Source organism: Procambarus clarkii, unplaced genomic scaffold (assembly GCF_040958095.1).
Source record: "Procambarus clarkii isolate CNS0578487 unplaced genomic scaffold, FALCON_Pclarkii_2.0 HiC_scaffold_1953, whole genome shotgun sequence".
Classification (NCBI taxonomy): Eukaryota; Metazoa; Arthropoda; class Malacostraca; order Decapoda; family Cambaridae; genus Procambarus; species Procambarus clarkii.
Window position 1 is genome coordinate 1 of NW_027190976.1, and position 9,403 is coordinate 9,403.

The window sequence follows — 9,403 nt, forward strand, 5'->3', positions numbered from 1 at the left end:
GGGGGGGGAAGGGGAATGATGGTCTGTGGATTCCTTCTCCGTACCCCTTACATATAAGCAAAAACATGCCTTCCTGTGGGTATAGAAACATTAACACAAATTATATCAGTAACTGATATTGTAGCCTTTTAAACAGAAAAGATTTGTACATACAAATACTTTTAAATTATCATTTATTTGTGGAAATGGCATTTACGTCATTAAATTGATACCTCAGCATCAAGTGTCCTGCAGTGGTCCAGTGGTAAAGTGTATATAAGTGATGTGCGTATTCTTGGAGTTGCGAGTTCAAACCCGGATTAAGCTATATATATATATATAATATATATATATATATATATATATATATATATATATATATATATATATATATATATATATATTATATATATATATATATATATATATATATATATATATATATATATATATATACAACATGTTTTGTTTTGGTTGTTTGTTTTTGTATAAAGCCTCACACACTATATTAAGCGAGTTTGTTTTAAACATGACATACATATTAATTCATTTTACCAGGCCTTATTCCACACAACTCCGTGAATTTCCCGTGGAGCCAGCCATTCAAACAAAAACAAACGAAACAAAACAAAACAAAACAAAAAACATTATTGCCAACAGCATTTGGTGTTCCCAGGCGGTCACCCATCCAAGTACTAACCAAACCCAACGTTGCTTAACTTCGCTGATCGGACGAGAAGCGGTGTTCTCAACGTGGTATGGCCGTTGGCATGAGACTGCCTACACATTGTGGCTAATAACCAACTCTTTTTTTAAGTCATCGCGGCAGGATACGGACCTGCTTGTGGTGTCTTAATGGTAATTGTATCCCAACATATTTTTGTCTCCTTGGCATGGATATTTAACATCGTTTATTCAGTCTTGGGTTTATGTTCTTTCGCCATTTACAGACATTTTACATCTACCTACTTCCTCAGCCTGCCCTGCCAATTTCTAATGAATTTGTGGATTTTCTTTTGTAATACAAACATGTGTGTGCTCATCTGCTCTTCAGTTTTTATGATATTTGTCTCATCTGTCCTGCTTTATGATACTTTTACAAAGAACATGAACAAATGCTTCTATTTTAGAGAAGATATGGGATCCAGGTTTCGGAGCCGTAAAACCAACCGTCGTGATTGGTGGACGAGTTGCCAGGTTGCAGCTTCTGTACCGTGCCGGCACATAAATAGGTTCGGCTCAAGCGGCGGCAGCATCATTCCCCCGTGACTGTCTGAGCGTCTCTCATCACCTTGGTTGGTTCATCATCATCATCATGGTAGAAGCAAAGCCTACCAAGAAGGCTGCGGCTGCTGCTGCTGCTGCTGTGGTGGCCACCACCAGGAAACCTCGCGTCCAGGTTGCTCACCCGAAAACTAGTCAAATGGTTCTAGCCGCGGTCGCAGCACTCAAAGACCGTAAGGGCTCGTCTCTACAAGCAATCAAGAAGTACGTTGTTGCCAACAACAAAGTCGAGGCTGCCAAGATCGCCATTTACATCCGAAGATTTCTCAAGAAAGCAGTGGCTGACGGCATTCTTGTTCAGACCAAGGGAAGTGGAGCTAGTGGATCATTCAAGCTGGCCGTAGCAGAGAAGAGGGCCGTTCTAACTCCCAAGAAAGCCACCACAACCAAGAAACCATCTACAGCAGCAAAGAAGGCCGTGGTAACTCCCAAGAAAGCCGCCACAAGCAACAAACCACCTACAGCCTTGAAAAAGAAGCAGCAGCAGCAGCTTGTTGTTGGGAACAAAAAGCCCAAAATAAAGAGAGCTTCAAAATCTCCCAAACCACCCAAGGCAAAGAAAGCTGTCAAGAAAACAACAAAGGCAAAATAAACGACGACATGCAAGCAGCATGAATACACATGACAATAAACATCCAGGCCTCCCCCCTCAGTGGAGGGGCCTCATATGATTCCAAAAAGAGTTTAGTTTTGTACACAAATAAATCATTACTTTTGGGGTAGATTTACTCTGTATATTATATATATATATATATATATATATATATATATATATATATATATATATATATATATATATATATATATATATATATATTTATATATACACATGGGTGAGGTGATATGGTACCAAAGTTTTGGGTAAGGTGATTGACATTTACACAAGATAAAACACGAACCAATGGGAATAAAAACATAAGAATGGAAGTAACTGCAGAAGGCCTATTGGCCCATAACACAAGCACTTCCTCTTGATGCTTCTATATTGGTTCGGAGTCTTGAAGCTATAATATATATATATATATATATATATATATATATATATATATATATATATATATATATATATATATATATATATATATATATATATATATATATATATATATATATATATATATATATATATATATATATATATATATATATATATATGCACACAAAACTAAATAGTCTTGTTAGACAAATTGCCCCTATTAGAGGCAAGTTGACTAACAAGCCGAATGACTGCAATTGTTTTGAATTTGAGTTAAATCTAACATAGAAATGTAATCAAACCTAACCTAACCTATGCTAACCCAAGCTAAGCTAACCTAACCTAACCTAAGCTAACCCAAGCTAAGCTAAGCTAACCTAACCTAACCTAACCTAACCTAACCTAAGCTAAGCTAACCTAACCTAACCTAACCTAACCTAACCTAACCCAGCAATTCATGATCTTAATATAATACTGTTAATTGGATAAACCAATTTGGAAAGAAATGTTCGAAAATAACAAAATTAACTGTGCTTGTTAGGAAAATTGGGCCTTGCATACTTGTCCCAATAGTGTGGTTCTCGCTTTTAGGTACGACATAAACGTATACCTAAGTTGAGAGAGAAAAAGATTCGCACTCAAACATGCATATCGATTGCCAGTCCTGAATTCTGGGTAGATATTCGTGTCCTCCCTTTTCATTTACCATCATTTGGATACTATCAAAACAGCTCTGAGAAGGATAAAATGAATAAAACGGGTAGCTCACTCATGTAAAAAGGAAGAGTTGGGAAAGATCTCTCTCTCTCTCTCTCCCCCTCACCCCCCCCCCCCACCAATGATCCTGCTCTGCTAGTATATAACGTAACAAACCTTCCCCCCCCCCTCCCTCCCCAATCAGAGTCCCTTTAAGCATGCGAGGATAAAAAATAGATTTCATAAGACCCAATGTGCTAGCTGATATCAAAACAATTTATGTTATCGTCTATTAAGCCCTTCAGTAAAAAAGTATAGGGACCTAATTAGGTCCCGTTTTGAGGTGGTGGTGGGTGGAATCGATGGATTAGCCAAGCTCTTATCCGCCGAATCCGTAGAGGGTACGACCCTGGCGCTTCAGAGCGTACACCACGTCCATAGCAGTGACGGTCTTCCTCTTGGCGTGTTCCGTGTAGGTTACAGCATCACGGATGACGTTCTCGAGGAACACCTTCAGGACGCCACGGGTCTCTTCGTAGATGAGACCCGAAATACGCTTCACGCCGCCACGACGAGCTAAGCGACGAATAGCGGGCTTGGTGATGCCCTGGATGTTGTCACGTAGCACCTTACGATGACGCTTGGCGCCACCCTTTCCGAGTCCCTTGCCTCCCTTGCCGCGTCCAGTCATGGTGTTGAAGTTGTGTGAATCGAATTGACGAATGCCAGAATCAGAATAATACAGGAGAAGATGCCCATAGGGGCGAGCTTGGAAGTGGGGACAGAAGAAGATAAGGGGGGGTGAGAGGAAGAAGATTTGTAAGAGAAAAAGTGCCAGGGCTAAACCCAGCTGCGTGTCGTTAGGTTGCGGCTTTCGAGGCAGGGACTCAGTCGGGTGTTTTCAGTGACAACATCGGGACATCACAAACTCACAACATCACAGTGATTGGCTCAAGAGCGTCAGGGCTGAACTTTTTTACGGATTGTTTGTGCTGGTTGTTGAGAGCTGAATATGTAATGATAGTGGATGCTGGGTGTTGAGAGCTAAAGTTTAACGAAATACAGAGTTAGGAAGAGGATCATGGATGGTAGAGAAGAGGTCATGATTGTTTCGTGGTAGTCTGAGAGTGTGTAGGAGAAAATCAATATGTTGTTCATGATGAGTGAGTAGTCTATCGATTTGTTTGTCTGATAGAGTTTTCCAGTAGGTATTTAGGGCAGGAATGTTAGTACTTTCATGGAGACTTTGACTGGTATTTAACTCTTGCCATCGGGTGTTGAGTACCCATCTTAGTGCTCTGTTCTGTATTCTTTGAAGTTTTATTTTGTTAGTGCGTGCAGATAGAGAAAGAGCTAGTGGAGAGTATGTTAGGAGAGGTCTAATAAGTGCTTTGTAAAGGTGCATTTTTGTGTCAGGTTTTGCAAATCTAAGTCTGTATAGTTTCTTCATGGCTTGAAGAGCTATTGCATGTTTCTGTGTTATGTGTGTGTGAAAGAGTAGTTGTCGATCAAATGTGAGTCCCAGGACTGTGGAGGAGGGAGATACAGAGATATAAGTAGGATTTTGAGTGTATGAATAGAGTTTGAGAGGAATTGGGCGAATAGTTCTTTTACAGAAAAAGTAGGTGATTTTAGATTTGCTGGAGTTGGTTTTTATACGCCATTTGTACTCCCACTCAGTGACAACATCAAGTTCTGTTTGTGCTCTGTTTGTTAGTGTATCAATGGTGTTGCTGGTGACAAGGTGAGAGACATCATCAGCATAACATATGGTTAATGAAGTGTGATGAACAGGGTCAGGAATGTCGTTTATGTATAGGATGTAGAGTGTTGGGGCAAGAACAGAGCCTTGGGGAACACCGGCGTGTAAGTTGAAGTAGTCAGAGTGTTGTTGGAGGAACTTAATTCTCATTGTCCTATTGTCTAAGTAGTTCGAAAGAAGTTTGGTGGTGATAAGAGGAAGATTAAAGTTGTTGCATAGTTTGAATTTTAAGCCGTCATGCCAAACAGTGTCAAAGGCCTTCTCAACGTCCTTAGTGATGAGTGCAGTCTTAAGTCTTTGGTGCTGATTGATACTGAGGTAGTTAGTCATGATGTTTAAGGCGTCGTGAGTGGACCGGTGAGGCCGAAATCCAAACTGTTTGTTAGTGAGTAAGTCATTGTGTTCAAGGTGGGTTCTAAGTCTCTGGTTGATCAGCCTTTCAAAGACTTTGCCAAGTGTCTCTAGAAGGCTGATGGGTCTATAGTTCTTTGGGTCAGTGTGGGGTTTCCCAGGTTTTGGAATAAGAACGGCTGTGGCAGACTTAAAGTTGAGTGGAAAGTATCCAGAGGCAAGGGAGGCGTTGAATAGGTTAGTGATAGCAGTAATGATAGAAGCAGGGAGTTGTCTAAGAAGGATATGTCCAATGCCAGACGCACCAGGGGCTCTACGACGAGTGCCCATGAGAGCTGTCTTGACATCAGCTAGAGTTAGGGGAGTCTGTAGTTCAGTGTTTGAATTGAGATTTTCAAGGTGAATGAGGTCGTCTGGTGTAGTTGCTTGTCTATTTTGGTGTATCCAGTCTTCGACTATTTCAATGTTGGGGCGTGCAAATGGTTCAGGAGGATGAGGGTGAAAGATTTGTTCCCAGTGGTGTTTAAAAATGTTGAGAACTGCTTCAGGATCAGTGATTTTGTTGTTATTATGTAGAAGGTATTTAAACGGTGTGTGAGTTGATCCTTGTAATCGTTTGATTCGTTTCCAGAATTCTTGAGGTGTCAGTTTTCTGTATTGTTCTGCTTGTTCTATAAGGTGTTTCCAATGTTTTGTGTGATCTTCATCTAGGCTGTTAAGGATATGGTTTTTTAATGCTGTTAGGTCCCATAGTATTTGTCCATGACGATGTATGTTTTGTAAGAATCTAGTGTGATAGCAAGCTAAGAGGCGTTTGGAGCGAATGGAGGGGGTGAAAGTGAAATGTGGTTTGTGTGCTGTTTTAGGAATGGAGATGTTTGCTGCATGAATGATGGTGTCTTGTATGTTGCGTGCTTGTGTGTCGATGTCAGTGTGATGTTTGTCATTGTATTCATAAGTGAGATCAGTGTCATCAATGTATTGTTTGAACATGTCCCAGTTTGCCCTATGGTATGAGAATTGAGGAGTGCTGGGGATGAGAATAGGATTTGTGGAGACTGTGAGAATTAAGGGAATATGATCAGAGCCCGTAATGGGCCCTGGTGAAATGAAGTGTTGCAAGTTGCTGCCGTGTCTGTTGGTGAATATGAGATCAGGCCGGCCAGAACCTGTATGTGTGAAACAAGTGGGGAAATCAGGGCCAAGAAAGAATAGATGTTTTTGGGTGTATATTTGGTGAAGCTGTCTGCCATGCTGATTTGTGGTATTGTGGTGGAATGTAGGGTGTTGTGCATTGAGGTCTGCAAGCAGAAAAACAGGCAAGTGAGAGTTGTTGAAGAGAGTTATGAAATCTTGCATGGGAATGTCGGTGTTAGGACGGGTGTAGGTTGTGCAGATGATGAGAGACCCCATTTGTGTATGAACTTTAATGGCTAGGAAATGTTTGTGAAGCCAATGAGTGTGTAAGAGTTCGTGTTTGTATGAAGAACGGATGAGTATTGCAACTCCTTCATGTGCTTCATCTGGTGACTGGTAAGAGGTGTAGCCATAATGTTTGATTTTATATGAGTTCGTGATGTATGTGCTATTTAATAATAGCACATCAGGTCTCTCGATCTCAATAAAATCTGACACCATGTGTCTAATGTTGAAATATGCCCGCACATTAAACTGTATGATCTTTATGAATTTTTAGGTTTTGATGGGGTGCTGGTGGGGTTTTGTGCATGTACAAGAGCATGAGGGTTGCGTGATTCAATGAGTTGGGCAGTTATTGAGGAGGGTGCATCTTGGAGGATGGTGGTAGGAATTGTAGGATATTTACAGCGGGAGGTGGGAGTAAGACAACGGGTTGCTGAACGGGCTCGGGACGAGACAAGATGAGTTACAGAAGAAATGACTGAAGTTGTTGGGGGATGGAGGGAGACAGAAGGCTTGTTGACAGGGACCGGGTGAGAGGTATCAGAGGTTGTAGTGTTAGTAGTCAGATTGGAAGTGGAGAGGACAATGTTGGGAGAAGAGGTTGAAAGTGCCTTTGACATGGATGCTTCAGTTTGGGATAGTCCAGGATGTGCTGTTTGGTCAGTGGCACCGTTTTCTGTAGCAGTCAGGAGTGGGTTGGTAGGAGATTGTGGGGGAACTGTAGTATTTTCTTCAGCTGAAGTCATGGTGTTTTGTGGAGTGAGGACTGTAGGCGAGAATGGAGCAGAGCGCAATAGTTGAGTAGGAGGAACAGAGATACTAGGAAGGCCGTTATGAGTGAGAAAGATTGGAAGATAGTCAGCAAAGTCACGGCCATCGTCCTTGGCCTTCAAGTAAGCAGCTTGTACACAGGCAGTGACTCGTTCATATGCAAGGTTCTGAAGAGGAGAATAAGGTGGAGGTGGTGGGTGAGGGAAGAGAGGTGGAGAGGACTGAGTTTGTTGTGCAGTATTATGATGATGTTGCTGGTGAGGTGAAGCATTAAGGACACTGGCATAGGACATTGAGGTGGCTGATGCTGTTTGGTGATGAGATAGGTTATGGGAGGTTGAAGAAGAGGAATGAGGGTGTGCTTGAGTGCGAGGTTGGTTATTGCGAAGAGATTTTAGGGTTTGCTTTCTCAAAGGGCAAGATTTGTCAACTGCTGAATGACCTCCTTGGCAATTGATGCATTTTAAAGTGTTGGCAGAGCACTGAGTGTAAAAATGGCCTTCTGCAGAACATTTTGAACAAATTTGTGGGCTTTTACATTTCCGGGTTTCATGACTGTATTTGTAGCATTTAAAGCATTGCAGCAAAGGAAGATAGTCAACTGGACTAATGAAATAGGGAGGAGTGCTGGTGTTGAGGATTTTAATTCCATGGTGCAAGAGTTTTTGAGCTTCTGTAGGGGAGGAACATTGGATCTTGAGGTGTTTTGTATTGGGCACTGGGTATATCTCCATTACAGTAATAGCATTCCTGTGAGAGATGTCTTGAGAGAGATTGATAGTAGTAGGTGCTGAAAGGACCGAGCTGTCGACATTTCTTACAAGTACAGAGCATTTAGTTTTTTGTTCAATAGTGAGAACAGGAGTAAGTGAAGCTTGTGTGAGTTTTCTGAAAGTAGGTTCCTTGAAACAGGCAAAAAGGTCGTCTTCAGAGGCAATGAGAAATTTGATGGTGTTTGTGTTGGCGTGTTTGATGTGGTTAGTGGCTGGTGTGCCAGTGGCATTGTAGAAGGTGGTGATGCAGTCAATAGTGTCTATGGGTGTATTCCCAGTGTAGGTCATCCGTAGACAGTGAGCCATTGTGACTCACTATCTACTGACAGTCCCGTGTCTTGTGCCAATCACTGTGATTCCATAACTCAGTGGGGGTCAGTGTGTAGGCCAGGTCTAAGACCTGGCCTAAGGGTCTCACCACGAACAAACACCGTGTTCCGGAAGGTTGCACCCCCAGTTATGGTGGGCTCGCACGATCACGAGATTCCACAACTGGCTCGGCAGTGTCAGAAACGGAAGAATTTTAGGAGAGGAGAAAAAGAATGCACCTATGCCATGACGCAACTGCAAAAGGTGAACTTCCGTCTTCTCACCTGGGCCTGTTCTGGCTCGAAGTGGGGCTGTTCACCTAAATGCAGTCCGACCTGGACACAAGCACATTGGACAACACACAGAAGACGCCACGAGGAAGATGTCACTGCTTAGGACTAGATGCTGGCTGGGAAGCGCCTGGTTCTGCTCCAATAACTGCTGGCTGGAACTGGTTTTTGGCTGCACCGAAGTGCTCGTCGAGGCTGGAGATAACAGCTGCTGTAGTGACAGCGAGACGATGCTGGCTTGCTTTATGGCTGGCGAGCTGATCGATCCATCCACTCACGCACTCTAAGGAATCAGACGTTGGTAGAGTGAGGTGCGTAGCGCTCAAGCAGAGGGCCGCCTAAGTCACACTGCGAGCGAGACGATGCTACTCTTGCAACGATGCTGATTGGTTTGATGAAAATTTCGGCTGAACTGAACTGAATAATACAGGAGAAGATGCCCATTGGGGCGAGCCTTGAAGTGGGGACAGCTGAAGAGTAGTCGGTGAGAGGAAATGCTGAAGTTGAAGAAAAAGTGCCAGGGCTAAACCCAGCTGCGTGACAATACGTCGATGCTGCAAACAACCCAACAACTGGCTAGGCTTGGAGGCGGGTCTGGAAGGCGGCGGTGGCAGTGCTTCAGCATTCAAGGTGGAAACAATCTTTCTTCATGTGGTGTCTTCTTCTTCTTCAATTTGGTGTTTCTTCTTTCTTCTTGCTTCGAGTAATCATTTGATGTTTGTAATCGGCGTAGTCTGGTGGGAAAAGGTCCTTTGACAATGTGGTTTCGTCGCATTCAACGAAGATTACT

At 42.6% G+C, this 9,403-nt stretch overlaps 1 non-coding gene across 1 annotated transcript; it reads right to left on the minus strand.

Moving 5' to 3' along the window:
- Positions 1 to 630: 630 nt before the first annotated feature.
- LOC138362532 (5S ribosomal RNA) lies at positions 631 to 749 on the minus strand. The gene has a single exon (XR_011227743.1). It is a non-coding gene; the product is annotated as a 5S ribosomal RNA (ribosomal RNA).
- Positions 750 to 9,403: the final 8,654 nt, after the last annotated feature.